General features: G+C 38.8%; 1 protein-coding gene across 3 annotated transcripts in view; it reads left to right on the top strand.

The window, feature by feature from the left end:
* The window catches only part of RNF2 (ring finger protein 2), a 52278-nt gene continuing 31679 nt past the window's right edge, over positions 1-20599 (top strand). Inside the window, exons 1-2 of one of the 3 annotated variants that reach the window (XM_058539880.1) lie at positions 1-203; positions 2963-3021. The gene's annotated coding sequence lies outside the window, so the exon portion shown is untranslated. Of the gene's footprint in view, positions 204-2962; positions 3022-11382; positions 11549-20599 lie in introns of those variants that run through there. The other 2 variants (XM_058539878.1, XM_058539882.1) reach the window with 2 other exon arrangements.

Here is a 20599-nt window from a genome sequence, read left to right as displayed (position 1 = left end):
TTCCCGCCCTCCCCGCAGCGCCGGCCGAGCCGGCTTCCCCTCGGTCTCTCATGAATGTTGAGCGGCCCCTGTTGTATTTCCCGAGCTCCATTGCGGAAGCCGAGGCTCGCCATATTGTGCGGCGGCGCCGGCGGCCGCGGCGGCTTGTACCCGAGTCTCGCTCCGGCCGCGGCCAGAGGAGCCCCGGGCTGGGGCAGGAGCCGGTGAGAGGGGCGGGCAGTGAGCCGCAGGGCGCAGGAGCGGCGGGCCGGGACGCGCGGCGGCTCGGCTGCGGGCGGCTGACGGCAGCCCGGGCACCGGGGTGGGGGTGTGTGTGTCCGCGGGGGGTGTGAAGGGAGATGGCGTCGCCACCCCCGGCCGCTGTCGGGGCGGGGATGGCGGGGGGAGGTGGCTACTCATTGTTCCCGTTCCTTCGGGGGTCTTGGCGGGGCTGGTGAGTCGGGCTTGTGGAGCAGCCAGTGGGCGAAGCTCAGGGGTTCCTCCTTCGCCGCGAACCCTCGCTGTCCGCGCCTCAGCGCGGTGGCTGCGGCTCCCTCACCTCCCGGGGCTGGGGCCCCAGCCTCTCCGCGGCCCCTCTCCGGAGGCGAACGATGTGGAATGCGGGGTTTTCCTTTGGGCTCCCCCCCCTCCGCACCGTGGGGGTGGGGTAGGGGCGCTTTGTGCAAATAGTCCCCTTTGCCCTCGGGGTGCTGGAGTCGGGGTTCGCGGGTGGTGGCGCTACTCGGCGTCGGGGTGCCTTGTAGGCTGCGGGGAGACCCCTCCTGGTTAAAGCATTCCTGGAGTGCCGCCTGCCTGCCCGGGAGTATCTGTTGCTGCTTTCTAAAACCGCGAGGTCGCCCCGGAGGAGTCGTGGGGGGAGGGGGTGTCTTGGTCTGTTTCTGATGGAAGCTTCGCGTTTTGAACTCTGTCGTTTACGGTAAGATCTTTGGTGCCCGCTGTCGCCGGGGAACCCTCGTCCTCGTTGTCAGGATCGTTTCTCTCCTACAGAAATAGCCTTGCTCCCAGAGATACTGTTAGTAAAAATTTGGTCTGTGAAACTTCGAGGTTCCTTCCGATTATTTGCCCGCTTAGAGCAATTGTACGCTTATCTCCTTGAAGCCTTTTTCGGTAGCTACTGCATGGCTGTCACAAGTTTTAGAGAATGTGTGCCTTTCCGTGGTAAAATGGTTTGAAAATGTCAGGTTTCCTTGAGGTATGCAAAGAAATGTGTTTGCTGTGAAAAGGATAGGTTTGCATTCAGTATTTTGGTGATATGCTTTATTTCTTTTAAAAGTTAAAAAAAAATTGAGACATGGTTTCAGTGTTTTAAATTGAGAATTACGTTTAAAACGTATGAGTGATTTGTATTAAATCTGCTTTCAGTAGTTCCAAGATGATCAGCTGGAATAATTAGTGTAATTGGTAGATAATCTACTTTCCCCACTTGCATTAGGGTATAGTTGTTGAATATTTTAATAACTTAGATTGGTATTAGATCTTGGTTCCTAAAGTGAATATTTGATCCTTTGATTTATAAAGAATGTAAATGGCAGCAATATGATTCTTGGCTGTTCCTTTTTCCCCCTGAAATTTCTACTTGTCACAATCAACAGGTATCTTTTAAAATCTTGATTGTGCATTTAATGTACTTGTTAGTGAAGTAATGGGTAGTTATATAAGACTCCATTTTCCAGGGAAAGCACAGCAAATGTGGCCCCTCACTTTTTCTAAGGATTTGAGTTATTTCCTTCAGGTACCCTTGTGGAATGCACATTTGAGGTTAATTATAGTAGGTGTGAGAGTGAAATGGAGAATTTATGGAGGAAAACTGCCTGAGTAGGCTAGTCCGTTGGAGTATTTGAAAAATATGCTGATGGGTCCTCAAATGTGCTGCATAGAAAAATTTCACATTAGAACCACTAACATAATGTAGACAATGTAGACATTCAAAATACTGAGAATTTTGAGTTTTTCTCTGCCGTGTGGGGCTCTCAGACAGTTTAGCTCCTGGGTTTGTGTGGATAGAAATATAGAGCAGGTCAGCAAACATCTTTGGAATTTCATTTGTCTATTACTGACTTTCAGTGTGTGGTGTCAGGTCTCTCTCTTTAATCTGATTTATTCATGATTTGTATTTATATTATGCAGTCTTTGGAGTAAAGGTGATATATGTCTAATGAATAATATATAACCAGATGTTTCAGTGACAGTTTCATTTCTATACGTTAGCGAAGAAGCGTAATTCCTTCCAGCAAGAAAAGTGAGTTAACATTAAAATGCACTTTATTAAGATTACAGCAGCATTTCTGGTATGACTTAAAGCACCTCATAATTTTGTAGCAACTCATTTATTAAATCTGGAGAAACCGAACAATGCATCATAGTTCACAGTTTTTAAAAAAGGAAAAATACTGTGAGATTATGTACATTCTACACTCATACAGATCTACACTTGATTTTTAGTGTTTATTACACATGTGGAAGACAGACGTTGTCATCAGACACCAGTTATTTAATTTCCTGGGTTTTTTTCCATTTCTCTGAAATCTTAGTTATCATGGTAGCTTACTGAATGTTTATTTGCATTTAACTGAGTAGATCCCCATATAATTTGGGTACAAAGGTACAAAAACATTTACCCCGTCCATTCCCTGCAGGCCCAGATATCCTGTCTATTCCCCTCTAGCCTTTCACCTTTTCTACCTAATGTTTCAGATGGGTCCTCTGGTGTCTCTTGTTGTAAGGAGTACAGTTTGGTTGATTTTACATGGATATATTGACTGTGGTAATGGAACTCTTGGCACTTAAGTAGATGCTGGTGTTAGTATGTCCACAGGCAGAAGCTAGATGATGAGTCCCTGACTATAGATGCTAAGGGGTAGGTGGTCCATTATCCAATTTTATACTCTGTGGAGGAACTCCAGTGGAATTGGCCATTGACTTTCAAGTTTCAAATTCTTTTCCCTTCTCTTTTGTCTTACAGATGTTAGGCAGCTGACGTGGACTAGTGTGTCTGGGCCTACTGATACCTCTTGTTGGATGGTCAGCAGCTATATACCTTACTAAAAATTCCAAGAAAGATTTCTATTGCTTGAATTTGCTTTCTCCCATTTCGTTTAGAGAATGGATTAACAACATGTTTGCTGTTTCTATATATCTGCCATTTTGTCGTAATTTTAAAAAATCAGTTTATTAAGTACAATAATGAAAAATTATCTTTGAAATTAACCTCAGATTAAATTGATGAGGGCATCTTATTAAGTAAAGTAACAGACCATATGAAAAATATCAAAGCATTTTGGTCATTTGTTTTCAACAGATGTGTTGATTATGGACACTTCTGCAAGGGGGATTTCTTTGTGTTTCTATGCTGTAGAGTGGAGTTGTATTTTATGAAGAGCTTAGATTCTAAAGTCAATGTGTAAAATGAAAATCACATGTAGTAAAAAAAAAATAATGCTTGAAAATCCCTTAGGAAGGGAGAACAACATACCAATAAGTTCAGCTTAGCTTTAATGTTGGAACAGATCGCTGTTTCTTTTGTTGAACGCTAGATAAAGTAGTTAACTTGCATTTAGGGGCCATGTTGAACAACAGCAAAAAAAAAAGTCTTTAAATGTAAGAAGCACATTCAGCATGGCATAATGTTCACACTAGGAGAGGCTTGAGGGAACTGAGACCACTGAGGAACAGCAGATCAGCTCTACCATCTCAGATTTTTCTCTAGGATATGTGCTCTAGTAAGAGGAGATGGCTGTGTGTGCTTGGAAGAGCCTGCGCTATTTAAGTATTTCTCTTTGCCTCTCTTTTTTTTCTCTCCAAGCTGCATAGTTTAAATCACAAAAGCTAAATGATTTTTATGCTGTAACTTAACAGACACAAATTTAAAGGGTTTTGAGTTATTATTTATAAAATAGATTTTATCAATAGGAATAACTCCAGACTTTCTTTACTTTCCTCTTCAGTGAAGCAGCAGGTTATCTCAGAGGAGAGCAGTTGGAATTACTGTGTTTAACAATGTGTTGGTGTCCAGTAGAGAAAACAGAAATTTCAATAGGGACTGCAACAGGGGAGATTTAATATAAGGAGTTGGTTTAGATGGGTGTAAGAGCAAAAAGAGAACATCACAGTATCAACCTAAGAGCTCAGAGAAAAGGTTCCATTGGCCTGGTTCTGAACCTTTGAGGAGGTCAGTGTTGTTCAGCTGCTGATAAGGCTGGTTCTGGGAGTACCGAAAGAAACTGGAGGCTAAACTAATTGCTGCTGCCAGGAACTAGAAGAAAGTCCCGTCATCCTTCTTCTTGCTTTCCAATCTCCATTTACTACCTACATTGGCAAAGCCTAACTGGAAGCCTCCTGGCAGAAGAGTCAGTGAAGGGCCGGCCCGGTGGCTTAGCGGTTAAGTGTGCGCACTCCGCTACTGGCGGCCCGGGTTTGGATCCCGGGCGCGCACCAACGCACCGCTTCTCTGGCCATGCTGAGGCTGCGTCCCACATACGGCAACTAGAAGGATGTGCAACTGTGACATACATACAACTATCCACTGGGGCTTTGGGGAAAAAAAAGGAGGAGGATTGGCAATAGATGTTAGCTCAGAGCAGGTCTTCCTCAGCAAAAAGAGGAGGATTAGCATGGATGTTAGCTCAGGGCTGATCTTCCTCACAAAAAAAAAAAAAAAAGAAGAAGAGAGTGAAATATACTTGTACAGTCTCAACCACAGCACCATAGATCTGAGTCTAGAATGGTGGTTTTGAAGTTGAGAGACAATGAGTAAATGACCTACACAAATCGTATAGGTTAAAATACAATAAATAAGGAATTCTGTCCTTACCTTGCCTGTTCAAAAAACATTTATTGATTATCCTCTATGTGCCAGACCCCCTGCTAGAGATTAGGGATAGAAAAATGAATCGAACAAAGTCTCTGTCCTTGAGGAATTTACAATCTAAGTGGAGATGACAAATAAACTGTACAGTGTGTTCAATGCAATAACAGGTGACTGATGTGCTTTGGGAACCCGAAGGACATAGTGACCTCCTTGCCTCTTCTCTGCCTAACTAAACTTAATGACTACTATTTTTATTTTGTATCTTGATCAAATCCAACTTTATTCTCTAACTGCTGTGTTCAGTCCAACTCCTATGAAAGCCTCAATTTTGACGTGTAATCATAATCATTATTAGTTAAGCATTTCTCTGTGCTTTATTCATGACTAGATTGTAAAGACCATTACTTTCTCTGTACTTTTAGCTTAGCCTAGCACTGTGCACATAGAAGATATTTGAGAAATTTACTTTTGCAATGGATAATGGGAATTAAAATATTGATCATTACCTTTGCAGACATTGTTTCCTCCTTCTAAGATCGTTAGAAAATAGTTGGGTAGAGTGTTATTTGATTTTACAGATGTGATAAAATAATTGGTTAATTTAAACTGTGTAGAACCAATAGCTGATCTAGAAATAAGACTTTGGATTTCTAATGTGCTGTATTCTAGAGCCAGCAATTTTGGCAGGGATTCCATTTGATGGCTACCTAAAATCCTCTTCTACCTCTTTTATTATTTTATAGCCTAATGCTATAAAATCTCAGTTATTTATGGGGGGAAAGAAAAGACAAAGGTCCTTTATTTTATTTCCTAAAAATAAAAACGTGGTTTCTTTTTACATTGTTCTTTTTAACTGTCCACTCTTTGTCTTTTTTTCTACTCCCTGTATTGATTACCACTTCGTCTATTAACTATTGTAAAATGTGCAAATCTGCAGTACTTCATTTTGATTTCTTTTTAGAAGAATGTTCTACTTGTTTCCCCCACCATACACGCACTATATTGATTTAACCTAAAATCAGCTGATTCTTCACTTTTAGAAAGATGTATGCCTCCATGCCAGTAATTGCATTAAACCTTCACTATTTACGCTATTTACTATATAGAGTCTAAGTCAGTCTGGGACGACTGTCTTGGAATCCAGCCAAATATTTAATAGAAGGCTTCACTGTATTACAGAAGAGGTAGTGTTGTGTATAGTAGAGAAGCTTCAAAATTGAAGGCAGGAAACTTGGTTTTTAGGTCTGGTTCCAGTACTAGCAAGATTCTTGGCCTTTCTGTCTGTTTTCTTTTCTATATATATTAAAAAAAAAAAAAAAAAAATCACTCTCGCTGACCTTACAGGTTATTTGTAAAGACGTAAGAGGTAATATAGGTAAAAGGAGTTTTGTAAACAGCAAAGCACGTTGTAAATAAAAGGGGTGTATGTGAAGAAAGAGAGGTTGATTGACCTATGGCATAGATCTTAGGGATAGTTTTGTGTCTACTTTCAAGTTTTTGAGTTTCCATATTTAAAAGAAAGTTGTTAGGATGAAAATGGGGTGTGAGAGGAGTTGTGGATGTCCTGTAACCCTACTTGTCCCAAGTCTGGTAGGTAGTGTAGTATTACCTCCCCTTTACAGAATTGCCTTCTAAGGTTGCCGTGCCTCATTAATTTTTTTTCACCAGGTTTAAAGATCTTGCTTATTTCATGAGATAATACCCAACTTTGCTCATACAAATAGGAACAATGCTACCACTTTGCAGATTGTTTAAATGACAAGGCCCTGAGGGAGTAGGGGAAACAGATGCTATTACTATTTTGACTGGAAGTTACCTATTGTGCTTTTGTTTTATTTAAATGTTATTTTATAATATCAATTACAGGAAATCTCTTTGCTTTTAAAAATATGCTTAGCAAGATTGGAAATCATTTCTTGTTAAGGTTTAATAAATTTATCCTCTTATTCTTTTTTTTTTTTTTTTCTTTTGCTGAGGAAGATTTGCCCTGAGCTAACATCTATCTGTGCCAATCTGCCTCTATTTTGTCTGTGGGTCGCCACCATAGCATGGCTGCTGACGAGTGGTGTAGGTCTGCACCCAGGCACCAAACCTGGGCCCCTGAAGTGGAGCGTGCTGGACTTAACCACTAGGCCATGGGGCTGGCCCCCCATCCTCTTATTCTTGATCTTAAAAGTTTTAATTGGCATGTTTGTGAAGAAAACATACCTCATTGAATTAGTAAAGTAATGGAAATATGTGGTTAAAGGCTCTCAAATACTGATAGTTGAGTATTGTCTAAAATATTAAGATAAAGTTTCTCTGGTCTTAATATTATTATAGTCAGTTATGTTTGTATTCCAGAGTAGATCTCATTTACCAGTTTGGGTTAACCAGTGATAACTTATCAGTGTAGTCTCCTGAAATATTTTTTTTCCCAGAAGTCTCCATAACTTTTGAAAAACCAACGTTAGTTATGTATAATACAGATAACATGATTATTAATGCCAATTTAATTTATTCTGAAACTTTTTGGTAATCTGTTGGAATAACTGATTTATGAGAATTAAGACAATATTAGTGTGCCAGTGAGAAAAAAAAGTTTCACAGGAAAATAAGCTATCATTCATTTCTTAAATGGATTGTTTTTAGTTTTAATCCCCATGTTCAGTATGTTGCTTAGTCCTTTCAGAAGTAGGTTAAGAGCTAAGAATGGGGAAAAAAATCCAAAAATTATTAAATTGTCTTTTCATCAAATATTGTAATATTCAGTTGTCACTTTATTAATGTTTTAAAATCTGTTTTTTAATTTTGGAAGATTTAAGAAGTAGAAAGAAAAAATCATCCATGCTTTCAATACTCAATTTTAATTGCTCTTAAATTTTGGTGTATTTCCTTTTGGAAATAAATTTTAGCTTTTGGTTTTTGTTTTGTTTAAAGCATAGTTTTAACTGTATTTTATATGTAGACCTAAGTTTATATGTATTTTAATTTTGGAAGATTTAAGAAGTAGAAAGAAAAAATCATCCATGCTTTCAATACTCAATTTTAATTGCTCTTAAATTTTGGTGTATTTCCTTTTGGAAATAAATTTTAGCTTTTGGTTTTTGTTTTGTTTAAAGCATAGTTTTAACTGTATTTTATATGTAGACCTAAATTTATATGTATTTTTAAATCTAACTTTAGGTATCATAAATATTTTCTATGCCATAACCAATTTAGCAACAATAATATGGTACATCTACTAGAAATAATATTTCAAGTAGATGTACCATAGTGTGTTTACCCATTTCCTTATAGTTGGATCCTAAGGTTCCTTTTAGCTTTGTGTTTATGTTGATGATAGGGAGGTCCAACATTCATTGTGGCGGCCTGACAAAAGTAATTAACAAGCAGTGCGTATGTCTTCATAAGTTTACCCTTCCAAGAATGAATCTGTAATTATCTTTGATGGCAGTAGCTTGTTGTGCAGTACAGCTGAAGAAAAATGAGAAGGAATTATGTTTTCCTGTTAACATTTGGGATTCTTTTTTAGACAGTGTGGAGCAAGTCTTCTTGGCCTTCAGTCCAGGGATCTCTTAATGGTCCATGAATACTCTGAAATTTTGGTGTGTGTTCTTTTGTGTGGTATTCCCCCCACTGTCCCCCCGGGTGAGAGTTGCTAACCTTTATCAGATTCTCAAGGAGGGTGTGCTTTCAGAAAAGTTAGGAACCATAGATTTATAGATTTTGTTAAAAAGCAGAGGTAGAGGGAAAACTGTATAAAAAGTACTAGAAAACAGTATCTGTTGTATGGAATTAATGTCAGTTTTCCTTTCTGTTTATTGTTCAATAATATAGAATCAGTTTTGCCTAGGAGAGAATGGATTTTGCTCCTTTAGCTACTTAAGTTTTTTTTTTATTATGTTATTATAGTTTTCTCTTTTTAACGTTATTTGAAGAACTCACAGTAAGATTATCAAAGTCTGCTAATAAGTAGCTTTGCCCTAATAGACATTAAAGTATATATATACCTAAATATGTATTGCTGACCTTAAGCAAATAGACAGCTAGTTATTTCTCTAGCAAAAATGGGTTTATTCGAGATCAACAAAGAATTGCAATTCAGGATCCATGTTACCTGCCAGAACGTAACTGTTATATAGCTGTAATTGTAGCACAGATGCAAATTAGTGGCCTCTCTCATCACTTTCCTTTACAGTACTGTTGCATATGGTGTTAATAATTGTTATTTTTAATGATGGGAGGAATTTCCTGGTGTTGATGTTGCAGCGAATGTCTTCATGCTGATGGCATTGTTATCGTAGTGATAATAGTAATAATGGTATGTTTGGTGGGGTCGTTAAGGGCATGGCCACCTTAGTCAGACAGACCTGGGTTTGAGTTTTGCCTCTGACACTGAGACCTTTAAGCAAGTTGCTTGCTTGTTTGTTTATTTAGTTATTTATATTTTGGCTCGATTTCCTTATTTATTAAATGAAGGCAATACTAGTCCATACTTCATAGGTGTTATTAGAATTAAGCCAGATTTCATATAAAGTGGTAAACACTATAAATGTTACCTGTTATTACTGATAGCATTATTTCCTAGGACTGGGATTACTGGGTGAAAGAATGTGAATGTTTTTGTGTATCTCTGGAGATGAATTGCTAGCTGTTTTCTGAAAAGGTTATTTCAGTTGCTGTTAGGAGAATGTGGAGGCATCAGCCTTCAGCTTTTTCTCTTATTTTTCTTAATCTAATTATTTTCTTTTTTGTGTCACTGTCTCACCACAGATTTAATTTTTCATCAGATTATGCCCTTGACAGAAATGTAGACCCTGTTGGTATATTTTCAGTGACACAGCGAATGTTGCTGTACATCCTACACTGTTACTTGCTGAAGCTGATGTGTGTTCATCAGCACGTCTGCTGCTTCTGGCAGGAATCTGCACTTGATGGGCATTTCTCTTCCCAGGAAAAGATAACAACCTTGGTACTACTTTTCAAAAGACATTAGCTTCTATTCTGGCATATGAGGCTTTAGTCTAAAAGGCAGTGCTTACTAGACTTCCCTTTTTAGCTTTGTCATTAGTGATAAACTTATGTAAATCTTTGAGCTTTGCTTTATGCCTTAGTTGTGTTTCACACCTCCATCTCAAAGATAGAGATACAGATGTCTGTGCCATAAAATCTGCAGATATTTTTTGGGAGCCAGCCATGTGTGCTTATGGCATAGAGCAACAGTCCACAGCCACATAGTAAGCTGGTTACTGCTACCACATCAGTATGCTTGCTCCCTTGCTTACACATTCCTGTAATCTGGGTAGGGATGTGAAGTGAAGTTGGTATCCTCCCTTGCTCTGCTTAGGAACTCAGAATTTTTCTGCTCTGCTCAGGAAATTATCAATGTCCTTTGAGTCTCTTGGTCCTAGGGCACTGGGAGAATTAAAAATAGTCCCTCTCTAACTAAGAATGTGGTTAGTTTGTGGTATAGATAGAGTTGGTATGTTTTCAAGGCGAGAGCCTAGATTATGCCAACGTCTGAGGTGTAAACTACTAGTGTGTCAGTAGTTTGGCAGTAGGTCACTAGATAAAAAATAATTGGATGAAGCAGTACACTGGGAAACCCCTTAGGCAAGCAGAGGTTGAGACATTCTTAGAAGAGTTACAAAATCTAGACTAGCAGATGAGAACTGGGAGATAAAGTACCAGGGTTAGGAATGTCTGGTCAGAGGAACAAGGATTCAGGAAATCAACAAAAATGGAAGGTTCTGACCAAATGGGGCAAAAAATAACACAAGAGAAAGAAACAAATCAACCACCCCCCCCAAATGTACAACCTCTAGCACCAAGGATAACCAGTTCAGAGGAAAATCTATAGCCAGCTCATTGTTTAAAATATATATGCAACAAGCCAAACGGACGCGGAGAGGTGTGGTATCAGCTATTTTCTTTAAGACAAGGAAAAAAATGCAGAAAGCCTTGGCTATGACTTGGAAATGCTAGATGTATGAACTCTAATACACAATATGCCTCTTTTTAACCTGCTTTGAAAGGAAAAGATTGGAGGAAATGACTGGTTGTGGCTGGGTGAAGTATTCCAGTTGAAAAAAGTTGCTAAAGGTACAATAGTTTTTTAGTTCGAGAGGATAGGACTGTCTTTAGGCACTGTACTGTTATGGACATTTAAGCAAGCTTTTTTTTTTTTTTTGTGAGGAAGATCAGCCCTGTGCTAACATCTGCCAGTCCTCTTTTTTTTTTTTTTTGCTGAGAAAGACTGGCCCTGGGCTAACATCCGTGCCCATCTTCCTCCACTCTATATGGGACGCCGCCACAGCATGGCTCGCCAAGCGGTGCATTGGTGCACACCCGGGATTCAAACTGGCGAACCCCGGGCTGCCACAGTGGAGCACGTACACTTAACTGCTTGTGCCACCAGGCCGACCCCTTAAGCAAGCTTTTTGATCCACAAAATATTAGAGCTAAGAGGGCTCTTGATACTAGTTAATATAAATTTTTAAGTTTGCAAATAAGGAAATTGGATCCTCAGCTAAAGTGACTAGCCCTAGTTCACCCAAGGATTTAGAAGCAGAGTTTCTTTATCATTAGAGAATATTTGTAGAAAATTTGTGGCTACTCCTATTTCAGTAACTAACATTTCTATTATTAAATTGTCTCCACCTAGGGGCAACAAATATTTTGCAAGGCTGAGTACAAACATGGGAGAAAACTGCTAAGGGGGACTTGATTCATCACTGCTTTTGAGGAAGAGTCAGCCTGGTAACAGTTGTGTTAACTTTTGCAAGGGAAAAGGAGGCAGTATGCCTAATGCTTACTCTCTTATTTCATAACCATATTCAGGAATTTGTAAACTCTGTATACCTGAGTTAGGCAGCACATTTATTGTTGACGGTCTAAGAAGTTAGTATGTTAAGCTTATATTTTAGTTATCATATACACACTATATAAGCATATAATATATATATATTCACATGTATAAATTTTTTTTGTCTTTTCCCATCTTATGAGTTAAAAGATAGCATGGTAACTTCACCACTAGAGAAGAAATGAACTAAACAATAAATGATGTTGGGACAAATTGCCAGTTACATGGGCAGGAGCGGGACTGGGAGCCAGATCCCAACTTCATAAATGTAAAAAATGAACCTCTGAAAGTATTAGAAGAAAGTATGGGTGGATGGTGGATGTTTTAATAATTTTAGAATGTGCATAATCTTTCCAAAGAACCCATAGAGGAAAAGATAAATACGTTAAATATTATGTAAAAAATAGAATCTATGGCCTAAAGAAGTCAAAGACAAAAGACAGAACAGCAAACTGGGGAAAAATACTTTAACACTCATGACAGGCAAAAGGTCAATTTCCTTAACAGAAAAAGTTCTCACAAATTAGCTTTTTAAAAAATCTAATGGAAATGGATATGAATAAGTAATTGACAGACCAAAAAATGGCCAATAAAGCTGTGAAAAGATACTCAGCTTCACTCACAATTGGAAGCCTTGCAAATTAAAACAATGAAATATCATTTCCCACCTATCAGATTGAGCAGGCTTTAAAAAAATAGTTGCTATTCCTTAATTGGTAGAAGGTTAAATTGGGATAGCAATTTAGTAGTACTTGTCAGAGTAAAAAAATTTTGCTTGCCTTTTGATCCTTTAATTTTGCTTCTAGGAATTTGCCTAGGCAGCTTCTTACCTAGGATAACTTACTGTCAAAGGTGGAGTCAACAAAACGTACACTAAAGCAGTGAGTGAGTGAATGGGAAACCACATCTTTGTTGTGGGGCAATTTTCAGGAAATTCTAGTAGCATTTGGAAATGCTAGGAGTTTCCTTAGGTCACTAAAATACTAGTCTTTAGCTGGAACAGTGGGTTCTCAACCCTGGCTGCGCATAAAAACCATCTGGCCGCCTTTCTAACCATACGAGGAGCCCCGGAGAAAATGATTCAGTTGGTTTGAAATGGGACCTCGTTATCAGAATTATTTAAAAGCTCTCCAGGTGACTCCTGTATGCAGCCAAATTTAAGAACTGCTCTAGAAGACGACTGTTTTTCCTGTGGGTGCATTTAATTCTATTTTGGCAGAAGATAAGGCTCCATTGGGCACGTAAACTGAAGACCTTTTTTTTTTCACTTTCTCCCACTCTGCCATTGGCTTTCTTTTGATAATTTGGGTTCAACTGGTGTATTAGTGTCCTATTGCTGCTGTAACAAATTACCACAATATAGTGGCTTAAAAACAACACAAGTTTGTTATCTTACAGTTCTGGCAGAAGTCCAAAATAGATCTTAAGGGATTAGAATCAAGGTGTTGGCAGGCCTGTGTTCCTTCTGGAGGCTCTAGGGGAGAGTTCTTGTCCTTTCCTTTTCTAGCTTCCTCAGGCCTGCCTGCATCTTCTTGGCTTGTGAGTCCTTCCTCCATCTTCAAGGCAGCGTCATATTTTCAGATTTCTCTCTTTGACTGCTACCCCTGCCCCCTTCATCATATCACCTTCTCTCTTATAAGGATCCTTGTGATCACATTGGGCCAAACCCAGAAAATTTAGGATAATCTCCCCATCTCAAGATTCTTAATTTAATCATGTTGGCATGTGAATATGTGACCTTACATGTTTGCCATGTAAGGTTACATATTCACAAATTCTGGGCATGAGGATGTGGATACCTGGGGGGGGGGGTCTATTATTCAACCTACCACAGTTGGAGACTTAATTCATAAGGCCACTAAAAATTTACAAACAGAGTATTTTAGTGTATCTTAGATAGATACTAGCCCAAAGTAAATTGGCCTCTATATAGTAAGTTATGGTTGGTGTTTATTATCTCTCAGGAACAATCTGCAGTTTTTCTTTTATTGCTAGAAATGTAGATTGGATAGAGTAGGCTGACTTGTCTCGTTTTTGTGACAAGAATAATAGCTATCATATGTTCTTCACAGAATCCTGTGAAATAGGTACTTTATTTCAATCTTGGCAGGATTTCATACTGAGATTTTTGTAGGGTCTCTGAAGAGTAGTTTACGTAGCAGGGTTGAGGTTCACTAATAGGTTTCTTCCTGTCCAGTAGTATTGCTGATGAGTTGTTTTTGAACCAGATGCAGATAATCCATGACATTGATATATGATGGGACAGTTTTTTGAACAGTACTCATCCTACACCTGTGAGTTCAGTTAACAAGCTCAGAGTTTCCTTTGATCCTTATTCCGTTTTTTTCCCACTGCATGTTCTTTTCTCGTATAGTTTTGACTACTATATGCTGAAGTTTCTCACCGGAACCTTTCATGCTTCAGATGCGTTTATTCTCCTGGGTGACCTGTATGTATGTACATTATGTGCAACAAGTTCAAAACTGAATTCAGCTTCTCATCCCTTCCTAGAAATGCGTACCATTCCTGGTTTAAAAACATTAAAAATATTTTTTTATTTTGGTGAAATATATATAACATAAAATTTGCCATTTTTAAGTGTACAATTCAGTGGCATTAAGTGCATTCACATTGTTGTGTAACCGTCACCACTCTCTGTCTCCAGAACTTTTTCATCTTCCTAAACTGAAACTGTGTACTCAATAACAGTAATTCCTTATTACCTCCTCCTCCCCAGCCCTGGTAACCATCATTTTACTTTCTGTGAATTGGGCTATTCTGGGTACTTCACATAAGTGGATTAATACAATCTTTGTCCTTTTGTGTTAGGCTTATTTTATTTAGTATAATGTTTTAGAGTTTTTTGTGGAATCTTTAGAGTTTTCTCCGTATAAGATAATGTCATCTATAAACAGATACTTTTACTTCTACCTTTCCAATTTGGATGCCTTTTATTTCTTTTTCTTGCCTAGATGATCTGGCTAGTACTTGCAATAATATGTTGAATAGATATGGTGAAAATACCATTTCCTGTTTTGCTATCTCACTTTTTTAACATCAGCATCCAAACATCCACAAGCTTGGGAGCTTGTGGCTTTACTCTTCTCTCTTTCTCATTTCCTATATCCCGTGTATTTTACCTGCTAAGTATTTTTCAGTTCTGCCCTTCCTAATTCATCCTTATTATTAACAGCCCCATTGTAAGAATTTCTTATGTGGATTATTGCACAAGCTCTTTAATTAGTATTCTTGCCTCCTTCAAGTTCATCATCCACTATTGCCAGAGTTAATCTGTGTTTCAAATACACGTCTGACCTTGTCATTCCACCGTGGATCTTTCCTAACACCTTTGCATGGCGTATTAGGCCTCCCTGATCTGGTCCACAGTTGAATTCTTCAGCCTCACTCTCTGCTACTCCCCCCTACCTCACTCTTCTCACTCATTTAGTAGTGAACCACTTGGAGTTTCCCATACACACCATGCTGAGTTGTGCTTTTGCTTTTTATGTTGGTCCTTCTGGATTGCTTTCCTTTCCTCAGTTGGTTAACTTCTACTTAGCTTTAAACTCTCCTCCAAGGAGGAGTCTCTCTCTAGGAAACCAGTTCTGCTCCTCTATTTGACTGCTGCTTTGTGCTCTTGTAGCATTTACGATATTGTATTGAAAACATGTTCAGGGCTCACTAGCCAATAAACTCTTGGAGGGTCTCATTTTCTATCACATGGTAACTCTCAATAAATGTTTCCTAAACTGTTGAACTCAACGAACTCAACTTTTTTATTATGGGTCTGTTAGCGTCTAATATGGATAGGCAAAAGGATAGAAGGAAAGCAAGGCTGCTGCTGATGTAATTGGTGTTGACTAATATTAGACCTTGATAGGTGCATCCTGAAGCCTTGGGGAAAGACTGAATTGGGCCATTAAGAAAGTATATTTGTGTGTTGGGGGTGTCGGTGGAGAGGAGTGAAGGAGTGTTGGAGGAGATGAGTATGTGATGAGAAGTATGGTGGGAGGGCACAGATCACACTAAATTATCTAGAGCTGCATTTTAAATGGTGCTTTAAAAAATCTTAAAACATTTATTTTTCCTGTTACAATAGCTTAATTATATAGAGACTACAAAACATTTAAGTCTGTTACCAGTACTCAAAAACTTAATTAAGACTGGATAATGAAGATTTGGTAAATCACCTTTGAAAGATTCCTGTTCTGTGTTCCATGGTGTGGAAGAAATATAATCCAATTAGGAATTGATTATATTACCTTATAAAATAAAGAAGCTATTAGGTTACCAAAAGTAATTTAGGTGAATATTGCAGATGTTTAGCAAAATGACAACTTTTTCGATAAAGAACACTTTCTTTGTATCTTTAGAAGCTTGTAGAAATTAGTGTCTGTCTAACAGCTGTGGTTTTAGATTAAACTGCTGCAAGTGGTTTTTATGAGATAATACTTACTGCCGGCAATGTTATGATGGCAGTTGGATTTCTTACTCGGAATTTATTTCTCCCTGGTTTGCCTAGACTTGAGTAAATTTCTAAAATAACACCTGTGTCCTGTAAGCAGGCAGTGTTTTAAGGAAGAAATAGTTTGCTCATTCATGTGTTGTATAATACAATACAAGACAAAAAGAAAAATACTAAAGATTGGGAGAGTTAATTTGATGTGATTTTTATGTACTCTATGTTCAGAGCAGATAATAACTATGGAAGAGAAGATAAATTTCTTACTACAAAAAAAAATGAGAGAGAGTTTCTTAGTTTTTTTCTTAGTTTGTTTAGTGCTTAGGGAAGCAAATCTGAAACACAAATGAAGCAAAACGCTTTATAGGAAAATGGGATAATAAGTAATTTAAAAGTGATTGTATTTTCTGATATATATTCCACAGTTTAAAAAACAAATTAAGGAAATAAGTTATATACATTAAGACATAAGTGTTGTCTGTGAGGAGTTGGTTATATAGTTACGCTTAGCTTTGGTAAGTGTGGTAGGCTCAAAAGATATATCCACATTCTGGGGCTGGCCCCGTGGCGTAGCGGTTAAGATTGAGCACTCTGCTTTGGTGGCCCGGGGTTCGCAGGTTCGGATCCCAGATGCAGACCTGCGCACTGCTCGTCAGGTCATGCTGTGGCGGCATCCCATATACAAAATAGAGGAAGATAGGCAAACATGTTAGCTCAGGGCCAATCTTCCTCAGCAAAAAGAGGATTGGCAATAGACGTTAGTTCAGGGCCAATCTTCCTCACACAAAAAAAATAAAAAGCAAAAGATATCCACATTCTAAACCCTGGAATCTGTAATGTCACTTTATTTGAGGGAGAGGTCTTTGCAAATGTCATTAGATTAAAGATCTTGATATGAGGAGATTATCCTGGATTATCTGCATGGGCTCTAAGTGCCGTCACATGAGTCTTGTAAGAGAGAGGCAGAGGGAGATGACTCGCACAGAACGGGAGGCAGCAATGTGACTGCAGAGACAAAGATTGGAGTGATGTGGCCACAAGCCAAGGAACACCAGCAGTTACCTGAAGCTGGAAGAGGCAAGAAACAGTTTCCCATAAAACCTCTGGAGGGAGCGCAGCCCTGCCAACACCATGATTTTGGCCCGGTGATACTGATTTAGGACTTCTGGCCTCCAGATCTGTGAGAGAGAAATTTCTCTTGTTTTAAACCACCAGACTTGTGGTAATTTGTTACAGCAGTTGTAGGAAACTAATACAGCAATCATTCTTCAAGGTGTAAAGGGACATTTCTAAATAACCCCGTTTACCTACATTCTTTCTCCTTTTAGGGGAGTATAATTTATAGCTCACTCATATTATACTGTAGTTCTATTTCAAATACTCTGAATAGACCAGGCAATTTTTTTTATTGATGTTTTAATAGTTTATAACATTGTGAAATTTTGGGTTGTACATTTTTGGTTGTCCATCACCATATACATGTCTCCCTTCACCTCTTGTACCCACTTCCTACCCCCATTGCCCCTGGTAACCACAATACAGTTTTCTCTGTCCATGTGTTGGTTTATATTCCACATATGAGTGAGATCATGCAGTGTTTGTCTTCCTCTTTCTGGCTTATTTCACTTAACATAATACCCTCCAGGCCCATCCATGTTGTTGCAAATGGGACGATTTTGTGTTTTTTATGGCTGAGTAGTATTCCATTATATCTGTATACCACATCTTCTTGATCCAGTCATCAGTCGAGGGGCATTTAGGTTGCTTCCACTTCTTGGCTATAGTGAATAATGCTGCAATGAACATAGGGGTGCATAAGCCTCTTTGGATTGTTGATTTCAGGTTTGTTGGATAGATTCCCAGTAATGGGATAGCTGGATCATAGGGTATTTCTATTTTTAATTCTTTGAGGAATGTCCATACCACTTTCCATAGAGGCTACACCAGTTTGCATTCCCACCAGCTGTGTATGAGGGTTCCTGTTTCTCCACATCCTCTCCAACATTTGTTGTTTTTTGTCTTGGTGATTATAGCCTTTCTAACGGGCATGAGGTGGTATCTTAGTGTTGTTTTGATTTGCATTTCCCTGATGATTAGTGATGTTGAACATCTTTTCATGTGCCTATTGGCCATCTGTATATCTTCTTTGGAGAAGTGTCTGTTCATTTCCTCTGCCCATTTTTTGATCGAGTTGTTTGTTTTTCAGTTGTGTAAGTTCTTTATATATTATGGAGATTAACCCCTTGTCAGATATATGTTTTGCAGATATCTTCTCCCAGCTGGTGGGTTGTCTGTTCATCTTGATTCTGGTTTCGTTTGTCTTGTAGAAGCTCTTTAATCTGATAAAGTCCCACTCGCTTATTTTTTCTTTAGTTTCCCTAGTCTGGGTAGGCATGTCACCCAAAAAGATTCCTTTATGACCGGTGTCAAATAGTGTGTTGCCTAGGGCCGGCCCCATGGCTTAGCGGTTAGGTGCATGTGCTCCGCTGCTGGCGGACCTGGTTCAGATCCCAGGCGTGAACTGACGCACCACTTCTCCGGCCGTGCTGAGGCCGCGTCCCACATACAGCAACTAGAAGGATGTGCAGCTATGACATACAACTATCTACTGGAGCTTTGGGGGAAAAAATAAATGAATAAAATTTTAAAAAAATAGTGTGTTGCCTATATTTTCTTCTATGAGTTTTATAGTTTCAGGTCTCACCTTTAGGTCTTTGATCCATTTTAAGTTGTGAATGGCAATAGCAGATCGTCCACTTTCATTCTTTTGCATGTGGCTGTCCAGTTTCCCAACACCATTTATTGAAGAGACTTTCCTTTCTCCATTGTATGTTCTTAGCTCCTTTGTTGAAAATTAGCTGTCTATATACGTGTGGTTTTACTTCTGGGCTTTCAGTTCTATTCTATTGATCTGTGTGTCTGTTTTTGTACCAGTACCATGCTGTTTTGATTACTATTGCTTTGTAGTATGTTTTGAAGTCAGGGATTGTGATGCCTCCAGCTTTGTTCTTTTTTCTCAAGAATGCTGTAGCTATTTGGGGTCTTTTGTTGCCCCACATGAATTTTAGGATTCTTTGTTCTATTTCTGTGAAGAATGTCGTTGGGATTCTGATTGGGATTGCATTGAATCTGTAGATTGCTTTAGGTAATATAGACATTTTAACTATGTTTATTCTTCCAATCCTTGTGCATGGGATGTCTTTCCATTTCTTCATGTCATCATTGATTTCTTTCAATAACGTCTTGTAGTTTTCGTTGTATAGGTCTTTCACCTCCTTGGCAAGATTTATTCCTAGATATTTTATTCTTTTTGATGCAAATGTAAATGGTGTTATCTTTTTGAGCTCTCTTTCTGGCGTCTATTGAGATGACCATGTGGTTTTTATTCTTGGTTTTGTTGATGTGGTGTATCACGTTGATTGATTTGCGGATGTTGAACCACCCCTGCGTCCCTTAGACCAGGAAATTTTTATGTTTAAAGCAACTGGCAAACATTTTTAGGCACAGAACTCTGAGGTTTTAGCTCAAAATAAGTTATATTTAAAGCTCCCTTTTTTGGGTAAAATGTTTCATCCAATCTGGAAGGTCCCTCATGGCCTTTTTCTTATAGCTACACTCTGGTAAGAGTACAGTTTAGACTCCTAAAATTTTACATCACAGTGTCAGCCCTTTTGTCTGCACATCTGCTATTTAATATGAATTTTTCTTTCACTCATACTGTAGAAAATGTACATTTGAGGTTCTTATTGAGAATTGAGTTATAAATTCACTATGACCCAGCATGTGCCAGGATCTCACTAGAGATAACCGAACATTATGTTCCTTTCTAAAATAATTTAATTATTTTTTGAAAGGGCATTAATGTAAAATATTTAATAAGTTAAGAAGTGGCTAAGTAATATTTTCCCTAGTCTTTTACATATGGGGGGGGGAAGCTGAGAAATAAGAATGCTTATTTATTGAAATAAATAAAGGAAATTATATCCTCTCAATTTTATGGCTGTCATTCATAGAATGCACCAGGCATTTATATGGATATCTCATTCAACTTTGCCAATGACCCTGAAAATTTTTGTCACTTTGCAGATTTAAAAAAAGAAAAAGTAGGGGCCAGCCCGGTGTCGCAAGTTGTTAAGTGCGCACGCTCTGCTGCGGTGGCCTGGGGTTTGCCAGTTCAGATCCCGGGCACGCACCAACGCACTGCTTGTAGAGCCATCCTGTGGCGGCGTCCCATATAAAGTAGAGGAAGATGGGCACGATGTTAGCTCAGGGCCAGTCTTCCTCAGCAAAACGAGGAGGATTGGCATCGGATGTTAGCTCAGTGCTGATATTCCTCACAAAAAAAAAAAAAGCCTTGAGAAATTGAGAAATTTGCTTGTGGATCCATAGCCAGTAACAGCCAGTGCTAGGATGCAAGCTCAAGCTGATCCAGTTCCAAAAATCATTTACTGTGCTTTCTAGTTGTCTCATTGGTTGTACCATA

Source organism: Diceros bicornis, chromosome 4 (assembly GCF_020826845.1).
Source record: "Diceros bicornis minor isolate mBicDic1 chromosome 4, mDicBic1.mat.cur, whole genome shotgun sequence".
Classification (NCBI taxonomy): Eukaryota; Metazoa; Chordata; class Mammalia; order Perissodactyla; family Rhinocerotidae; genus Diceros; species Diceros bicornis.
This window is presented reverse-complemented; position numbering and strand designations above follow the sequence as displayed.